Genomic DNA, 9660 nt, shown 5'->3' with positions numbered 1-9660 from the left:
ACTGCTGGGGGCCCAGGTTCGATCCCTGGTCAGGGAACGAAGATCCCGCAATCCCCAGGCCCTGGCCAAAAAAAAAAAAAAAAAAAAGCCACCTCTCCCCACCGAGGCACTCCCTGGTGCATAGGAGCTGCTCAAAAAGTTCAATTTGTCGAATGAAAGAAGAAAGAGGAATGTGTGCTCACGGGGTGTGCAGAGACGGTGGACAAAAGCAGACGTGATGTCACTGCCCATCTTTGGGCTGCCCGGATGTGTTAGGGAGCTGGACAGAGAGCTGCTGGGGGTCTGGGCAGCTTCTCACTGAGATGTTGAGGTAATTCACGTCATCCCAGGCTGCCTATCATCCTCAGCGTCAAGTTCGAACTCTCCACTTGGACCCTGTTAACCATTCCTCCCTGAGGCATGGACAGTATCCATTCTCCTCGCCTCCTATAGTTGTATAATATTTTTGCTGGGCACACACCTCCCTCAAATTAAAAACTATTTCCCAGCCTTCCTTGCAATAGCAAGGACATGGGGTTAAACTAAAGGGATTAAGCCAATGGGATGTAAGGGGAAGTGTTACGGAGCAGTTTCTGGGACCCTCCCTTAAGCAGGAAACTGGGGAGTCTTTGGTTCCTGATACTTTGTCCCTTCCATCATTCATGGGGCCCCAAACAGATGTGCTATGAGGGCCCTACACTAAGTTATGGCAGAGTGGCAAACCTACTTGGGGGTCACCTCCTCCAGGAAGCCTTCCCTGATTCCCCCTCCTCCAGCTCACGACAATGAGTCTCTGGGCACCCCCAGTCCTCTCTACTGTCTCCATCAGAGCACCTGTGACTCCCGCACCAGGTTGTGAGTGCCTTGGAGGCAGGAGCAGCTGCTGGTTCCCATCAGCAACTTAGGCTGGATTTCTCCATATCCACAAAGGAAAAGAGAATAATGCTTGTAAAGCAGTTAGCATCATCTTTGGCATGCTGTGAGCACTCAAGAAATGACAAGAGCACCTATAAACTATTGCAGTTGACCCTTGAACAACATGGGTTTGAATTGCGCATCATGGGTCAATTTATAGGAGGATTTTTTCCACTATATAGGTACTATGGTACTATACAATCTGCGGTTTGTTGAATCTGCAGGCTGTAAAGTTATATTTGGATTTTCTTTTTCAAATTATTTTCCCATTTAGGTTATTATAGAATATTGAGCAGAGTTCCCTGTGCTATACAGTAGGTCCTATATTTGGATTTTCAATTCTGCAGAGGGTCAGTGCCCCTAACCCCTGCGTTGTTCACAGGTCAACTATATTATTGCTTATACTAGTTCATTCAGGTGGTAAACGCCCCAGACATGTTGTAGGGGGCGGGCAGGTGGAGACCATTGTTCACCATTTGGCCAGGCCCTGCAAATGTGAATGATGGAACTGTATTAAGGATCTTATGGCTGCTGTAACAAATTACCACAAGTTTGGTGGCTTAAAACAAAATGAATTTATTTTCTCACAGTCCTGGAGGCCAGAAGTTCAAAATCAAGGTGTCATCAGGGCTGGGTTCTCTCCAAAGGCGCTCAGGAAGGATCCTTCTGTATTAGCTTGAGCTGCTGTAACAAAATATCATAGATTGAGTGGCTTAAACAACTGAAATTTATTTTCTCACAGTTCTGGAGGCTGGAAGTCCAAGATCAAGGTGCCAGCATGGCCAGGTTGTGGTGAGGGGATCGCCCCTTGGGTTGCAGACAGCCACCTTCTCACTGTGTCCTCACACGGCCTCTTCTCTGAGTACATGAACAGAGAGGGAGCAAGCTCTCTAGTGTCTCTTATAAGGACACTAATCCTATCAGATCAGGGCCCCGTCCTTATGACCTCAGTTAACCTTAATGACTTTCTTAGAGGCCCCATTTCCAAATACAGCCACACTAGGGGTTAGGGCTTCCATATATGAATTTGGGGGGACACATGCAGCCTGTAATACCTTTCTTGCCTTTCTCCTAGCTTCTGGTGACTCCCGGTGACCCCTAACTTGTAGACGAGTCACTCCAGTGACACATTTGCCTCCATCTTCACATGGCCATCTTCCCTCTGTGTCTATGTCCAAATCGCCTTCTCTTCTAAGGACACCAGTCATTGGATTAGGGCCCACCTAAACCAGTATGACCTCATCTTCACTTATTTACGCTGCAAAGACCCTATTTCCAAATAAGGTCACATTCACAGGTTTGGGACTTGAACACATCTTTTGGGGGAACATAATTTGACCCATAATAGAAAATATCTTAGAACGGATGCTCCAGACCTAGTTTTTCAGCCCCCAGCTGTGTGAGTCACCTCAGCTTTGGTGGTCCTCCTGGCTGAGACTCCCAGACATCGTAGTGCAGAGACAAGCCAGCCCCGCTGTGCTCGGTCCGAATTCCTGGCCCACAGAATCCATAAACATAACAAAAGTGTTATTATGGTCTATGCCACTAAATTTGGGGGTAGTTTGCAACACAGCAGTAGATGCTCAGAATAAGGGGGAAGGAAAGCTGCCCTTCTTCGCAGAGCTTTGCAGATTAGGGGGAGAGGGCCCCCCGCATTCCTGAGTCTCAGTTACATACACAACCACCCCTGAGGCTCAGACAGGTGAGGTGCTTTGCTCAAAATGCCAGTTGCTGAGTGGTAGAGCTGGGATGCAGACTCAGGTCTCTGAAATATCCCAGCGTTGGATGGGGACTTAGAGTGAAAAGCCGTTTCTAGCATCCCAGGCACGTCTTTTCCTTTGAGAGTCTCCCCCCAGGCTTGGCGATGCAAGGGTTACTGCGCTAAGTCCCATATGCTGGAGTGTACATCACCCCCACTGCCTGGGCTAATGACAAATCATGTATGCAACAGAGGAAAGCGGATGGCCTGCCAGATGTGTGATAAGAAACCAGCTTGCAGGAAATTGCTATCAGGTGATCATTATTAGCCCGGGTATTCAGAGCAGACCCGTTTCCAAAGGTCATGCGTTTACTAAATGCTTGATGCGTTTTCCCAATCGGCCCTGGGAGATTTTGTTCTCCTGGAGAGAAAGCTCTTCCCCTGGATCTGCTGAGAGCAGGTGATTATAATTCTACACCTCCCCCACCCCCGCATCTCACCAGCCTCTAACAGCAGCTGCTACAAATGCACAGTGATTGCCTTTCTGGTTCCTGGTACTGCATAGAGAGAAACCAAGCTGACCCTCGCGTGCAATGGAGGTGGGTTCAAATCCCAGCTCGGCCACTCAGTAATCATAATCACTCATTTGATGCGTGATTATGGAGAGCTTTTCACATGCTAGGTACTCGGGCAAGTTACTTTACCTTTTTGAAACTTAATTTTCTAATTTCTCGAGTACTGATAATAATACCTACCTTGAAGCGTTGTTGTGAGAATGAGTGAAATAGAATGTGGAAAGTTCCAGGCACGACTTTCCTGCACTTCTTGAACTGATCTGAGCATATCTCTTGCATTTTAAAGAACGCACCAATTTCACTAATTTTACCAAGTCATATTGTTAGATTTTAAAAAAGCCAGTTAAGCCAGGTCACCTTCAAGGGGCCTGGAAGGAAGTGTTTGGCCTTTGTGATGGTGTCACGATGTGGTTCGAGATTCTCCCCGGGGTTGCTGTCATGGCCGCATGCTTGTTCATCCTGGGAATGGCCACTGCACGCATCCACAGGTTCACTAATGGGGGCAAGGAAAAAAGGGTTGCCCATTATTCATATCAGTGGAACTTGGTGGAAAGAGATAGGCGCATCTCTGGAGCTGATCGTTACTATGTGCCAAAGGGTTTGGAGAACATTGACTAAGGAAGCATTTTCCTGATTGATGAAAAATAACTCAGTTATGCTCATCTACCTCTGCTAGAAGGTTATGCAGTGTATTGTGTAGCACGCAGTGTATTTTGTACTGTGTAATAAAAACAAAACAAAAAAGTAAAATAAATAAATAATTAATTAATTAAAAAAGCCAGTTACATAAATCTGGAGCTTGGGATGAACACACACACACAACTATATGTAAGACAGATAACCAACAAGGACCTACTGTATAGCACAGGGAACTCTACTCAATATTCTGTGATAACCTATATGAGAAAAGAATCTAAAAAAGAATGAATATATGTATATGTATAACTGAATCACTTGGCTGTACACCTGAAACGAACACAACATTGTAAATCAACTATACTCCAGTAAAATTAAAATAAAAAAATTTAAAAAACCAGTTATGATGCCATACATACTGTATAATATTAGTTAAGTAACAGAAAACACAAAAAATTATGTTTTCTCAGGATATGTGCACATTATGTAAATACACAGAAAAAAATCTGGAAAGATGCCTTCTCAGGATAGGGGCTGGGATGAAGATAGGTTTGAGAGGACTTTGTTTTAATTTTTAAAGGGCTGCAACATATATCACTTCTATGGTTAGAAATTTATTTAAATATGAAAGTGCACAGGGGCTTACACTGGTCAAATGTGGGACAATATGAGCCTTTAAATGAATATTTATTGGCAAGAATCAAACATGACACATTGAATAAAAGCAATCTATGTAAACAGGTACTCAAAACAAATGTCTTAGTCCGTTGAAACTGCTATACAGCATACCATAGAGTAGGTGGTTTATAAACAACAGAAATGCTCACAATTATGGAGGCTGGAAGTCTGCGTTCAGAGTACCAGCGTGGTCAGGTTGTGGTGAAGGCCCTCTTGGGGTGACACAAACATTCAGGACAGTGCTTGTACATGAATGTTCATAAATCACTATTCATAGTAGCAAAAAGAAACAACCTAATGTCCATCAACTGAAAAATGGATAAATAAAATGTGGTCTATCCATACAGGGGGAAATTAGCCAGCCTTAAAATGGAAGGAGTATTGATACATGTTACAGCGTGGATGGACATTGAAAATATGAGGCTCAGTGAAATGTGCCAGACACAAAAGACCACACACGTACTGCATGATTCCACGTATAATGAAACATCCAGAAAAGGCAAATCCATAGAGCCGATAAGCAGACTAGTGGTTGCCAGGGGCTGGGGAGAGGGAAAAATGGGGAGTGACTGCTTAATGGGTGCGGGGTCTCCTTTGGGAGTGATGAAAATGGCTTGAAACTAGATGGGGGCGTGGTTGTACAACACTGTAAATGTACTAAATGCCACTGAATTGTTCACTTTAGAATGGTGAATTTTATGTGAATTTTATTTCAGTTAAAAAATCCATGAATTCATAATGATACTAAAATACTTTTTAAAAGGGTGGTAGATGGAAAACTGCAGTGAGAAACTGTAGAAGGAAGGATGAATAGAAATAGAAAATCACTCTTTAAAGTCACCTTAATGCTGACTGATCCAGATAAGAATCATCAATGGATGTTAAACCCTTGGGAAAAAGACAGTTGAGGTACAAGATAGTCACACAGGCCACACTGACCTGACCACACTGCCGCCCTCATCGCAGACTTCCAGCCTCCAGAACCGTGAGAAATAAATTTCTGTTGTTTATAAGCTGCCCAGGCTGTAGTATACGGTTATAGCAGACTGAATGAACTAAGATATAATCTACATACTGTCAAATTCACTATTTTAAAGTGTACAAATGGGTGGATTTTGTATATTCACAACATTGTACAGCCATCACCACTGTCTAATTCCAGAATATGTTCATCACCCCCAAAACAAACACTGTGCCCATCAGCATCCTCCTGTAACTGAAAGTGGGGTCCCGCTGCTCGCTGCTCAAAAGCCAATAAAGAGGCAAAGTTGGTGGAAAGTAAAGTTTGCTTTATTTTGGAGGCCGGCAAACGGGGGGAGGGGCAGACTCCTGTCCGAAGGCCAACTCCCCCCCACTGACAACCAGGGGGCAAGAGCTTTTATAGGCAGAGGGAGGGGGCTACATGCAGAAACAGCACAGGCAGCTCTGACAGTCATCTTGAAATTGGTCATTGGTGGTCTGACCAGCACCATATTGATTGTTTTAGGTACAGTTAACCTTCAGTTCCTGGGTCGGTTTGTTCCCATTTCCTTGAGGCCAGTTCTCAGAATTGTGGCAGCTTGTATCATGGCTACAGCCTGGTCATCATGTAGTTAACTTCTTCCACCTGATGGGGGTTTCAGTATCTATAAGACAGCTCACAGGATATGGCTCAGAATATTATCTATAGACCTTGAGAGGGAACTAAGGGCTTACTGACTTTGCTTACTGACTAAACTATTATCGTTTTGTCCTGTTTGACTGCTTTTCTTTGCTTCTACATTCTCTCACTTCTCTGATTAAACTTATTCTTTGGCTAAAGTTTTTCCACAGACAAAAGGCAGGAGGATATGGGGGTGGGGGAAGGACCATAGTGTCCTGTTTCGTTTCACTCCCCATTGCCCTCTCCGATGGCAAATGCCAAACCACTTTCTGTCTGTGGATTTGCCTCTTTGGGGTATTTCATATAAATGGAATCCTACAAAATGCACTCTTTTGTGTTTGGCTTCTTTCACTGAGCATGTTTTCAAGGTTTACCCATGTTGTAGCATGTATTAGTACTTCATTCCTTTTTTTTTTTTGAGATGTCTTATCAATTGTCAAATTAATTTATTCTAAGTTGCCAGTGTAATTTTTTAAAACATGAGTTGGTAAACTCCAATCTGATTAAACATATGTCTGTGGCTGAGAATACTTTTTTAATTGAAGTATAGTTGATGTACAATTTTATATGTTATAAGTGTATGGTATAGTGATTCACAATTTTTAAAGGTTATACTCCATTTGTAGTTGTTATAAGTACTTTATTCCTTTTTAATGGCAAAATACCATTCCATGGTATGGAGAGACCACATTTATTTATTCATTCATTAGTGGATGGACATTTGGGTTGTTTCTACTTTTTGGCTGTTATAAATAATGGTGCTATGAACGTTCATGTAAAGTTTTTGTGTGGACATACATTTTCATGTCTCTTGGCTACCTACCTAGGAATGGAATTGCTGGGTCTTTTGGTGACTATGTTTAATCTTTTAAGGAACAGTCAAACTGTTTTCCAAAGTGGCTGCATAATTTTATATTCCAACTCCAGCTGAGTGTGAAGGTTCCAGTTTCCTGGAGTTTAGTCTTATTGGGAAACTCTTGGAACCAGTGTAAAACACATGCCTCTGAGTTGTCTCACCCAAAGGGTGAGGGTGCTGGGGCATTTATACACCAAATCCTACAGTCATTGGTTAGGGCTGCTAATTTCTTGGCTTTTCTGGTTGGCCGTGGGTGAGCAGAGTGACCCTAGAGAAAGCCTCTGGTGCTGCCTATTAGATGCTGGGCCTGGATGCGTGGAATAAAGGGACTCGGTGAAGTATCTCTGCTGCTGTTCTTATGAATTGTTTAAGGATAACCCAGCCAATTCTCATATCTCCCACAGCCTGCTGTGGCCCTCACAGAACTGCAGATGCCCTTTTAATTGTGTTAAAATCACACAATTTAGGGTCTGTAGTGATCTGAAAAGCATCCTCCAAAAATTCATATCCACCTGAAACCTCCGAATGTGACCTTATTTGGAAATACGGTCTCTGTAGACGTAATCATCTTGGATTTAGGGTGGGCCCTGAATCCAATGACAAGTGTCCTTACAAAAAGAGGACTTCCCTGGTGGTCCAGTGGTAAAGAATCCGCCTTCCAATGCAGGGGCGCAGGTTTGATCCCTGGTCAGGGAACTAAGATCCCACATACTGCGGGGCAACTAAGCCCGTGTGCCACAAAACTACAGAGCCCACGCGCTCTAGAGCCTTTGCGCCACAACTAGAGAGAGAAAACCCGCACGCCACAACTAGAGAGAAGCCTGAGTGCCCCAACGAAAGCCTGCGCACCACAACGAAAAGATCCCACATGCCTCAACGAAGATCCCATGAGCCTGCAACTAAGACCTGATGCAACCAAAATAAATAAATAAAAAGAGGAGAGGATGCAGAGAGAAGAAGGTGATTGAAGACAGAGGCAGAGATTGGAGTGACCAGTCTACAAGCCAGGGGACACCAAAGATTGCTGACCACACCAGGAGCCGGGAGAGAGGCAGGGGACAGATCGTCCCTCAGAGTCTCTTGCAGGAATCAACCCTTCTGACATCTTGATCTTAGACCTCTGCTGTCCAGAACTGTGAGAGAAGAAATTGCTGTTGTTGAAGCCCCCTAGTTTGTGGTACCCAGTTAGGAAGCTAACGGGTGGTCTCAGCTGGTTGGTGCCTCAAGGCTCTAGTGTCCCCTGGGCTCCGAAGGCCAGTGCCCAGCCCGGTTTCCACCTCCACGATCAGCTCCTTCTGAAGTTCACAGTCTAAATGCTCCCTGCTCAGATAGGCCTTCTCCCCACCGCCCCATCCTGTGTTGCCCCCTACCATCTGTGCAAGGATCTCTATCACACACCTGTTTTATTTTCTTCCTAGGTCCGTGGCTCTCCAGAACGACCTGTTATTTAATTTCTCCGTGTTTATCATCTGTCTCTTGCACTAGCATGTAAGATGCATGACAGCAGGGCCTTGCCTGCCTGGTTCACTGTTATCCTGAGCACCTGTGATAGGGGACTCTTTGCAGAAAGAACGAGAGGCTGGAGACCTTCGGAGTGCCTCTGGAGGCGCTACTGCCCCAGATGTCATGGGGAAGATGTAACTTCAGAGAAGCTGGCCCTTGACACCCCACCCACTCGCTGTGCATGGTGGGCAGAAGAGGTTTTGCTGAAACACTTAGACCAGGATCAAAATGTTCTCTTTTGAGATGAGCTTAAGAAGTCACCCTGTTCTTTCCTGTGTCTGGCTTTGGGAGAATAATGAATATTTCCAAGTGTCACAAGCCTGCTCTGTTTTCCTTCTTCCCAGATTACCCCAGGACCCAGGATGCTGGTGGAAGACTTTGAATGGCATCTTCTCTTCCTGGTGAGGCTCCCTCCCTCTTCTTATTATGGCTGTCTCCTAGCAAGGTGTCCGATTGCTGCATCTGAGCACTTATTGTAGGGTAGCAGTGGAGTCACCAGGATCCAGATAGTGGGGTACATCCTCTGAATAGCAGAAGCAGTGTGGGGGGAGGCACAGGGGAGGCTAATGCACCATCTCCCCAGGGAAGGATTAGCTACTTTGATTGATTTATTTATTTTTAAAATTATTTTTAAGCTGCTTTTCAACTGTCTCTGCCCAACAGCTTCTTTGGGTCTCCCCTCTGATTTCTATTCAATTTTATTTAAAATATGTCTCTTTTCTTCAAGCTTGGGCAGGGATTGATCTTTGCTAGCTGAGTAAGGGACAGTAACTCTGGAATGCGAAGCCATGTCCTGTTTAGTAATTCCTGGACGAATGGAGGCTGTGCCAGGCATCTCATATGTTTTATCGCTTTTAGTTCCCACAACAACCCTATGAGTGAAGTATTGTTCCCATTTTATAGATGAGGTCAGACAGGTTAAGTCATGTGCCCAACATCCTTTCCTTCCCTTTTCTTTTCTTTCCCTCCTGTTCTGTCCTTCTCTTCTTAAAACATGAAAAAATTAATAAACTTTATTTTTTAGAGCAGTTTTAGGTTCATAGCAAAATTGAATGTTAAGTACAGAGATTTATATCCAATATATCCCCTGCAAACTGCCCCGCCCCAGTCTGTAGCCCCAGGAACCTCTCCAGCTGAGCTGTAGTTACCTGTTTCTCCGAGTGCCTTGAAATCCACT

At 44.4% G+C, this 9660-nt stretch overlaps 1 pseudogene across 1 annotated transcript; it reads left to right on the top strand.

The window, feature by feature from the left end:
* The first annotated feature begins 500 nt into the window (after window positions 1-500).
* Window positions 501-7153, top strand: LOC309646320 (NADH dehydrogenase [ubiquinone] 1 alpha subcomplex subunit 1 pseudogene; annotated as a pseudogene). Its single transcript has one exon. The product of its transcript is annotated as an NADH dehydrogenase [ubiquinone] 1 alpha subcomplex subunit 1 pseudogene (transcript).
* The last annotated feature ends 2507 nt before the right edge of the window (window positions 7154-9660 follow it).

The sequence above is a fragment of the Balaenoptera physalus genome (assembly GCF_965194825.1).
Source record: "Balaenoptera physalus genome assembly, chromosome: 16".
NCBI classification, from domain to species: Eukaryota; Metazoa; Chordata; class Mammalia; order Artiodactyla; family Balaenopteridae; genus Balaenoptera; species Balaenoptera physalus.
The sequence above is the reverse complement of the archived record's forward strand: the minus strand, read 5'-3'. Positions and strand labels throughout refer to the sequence as shown.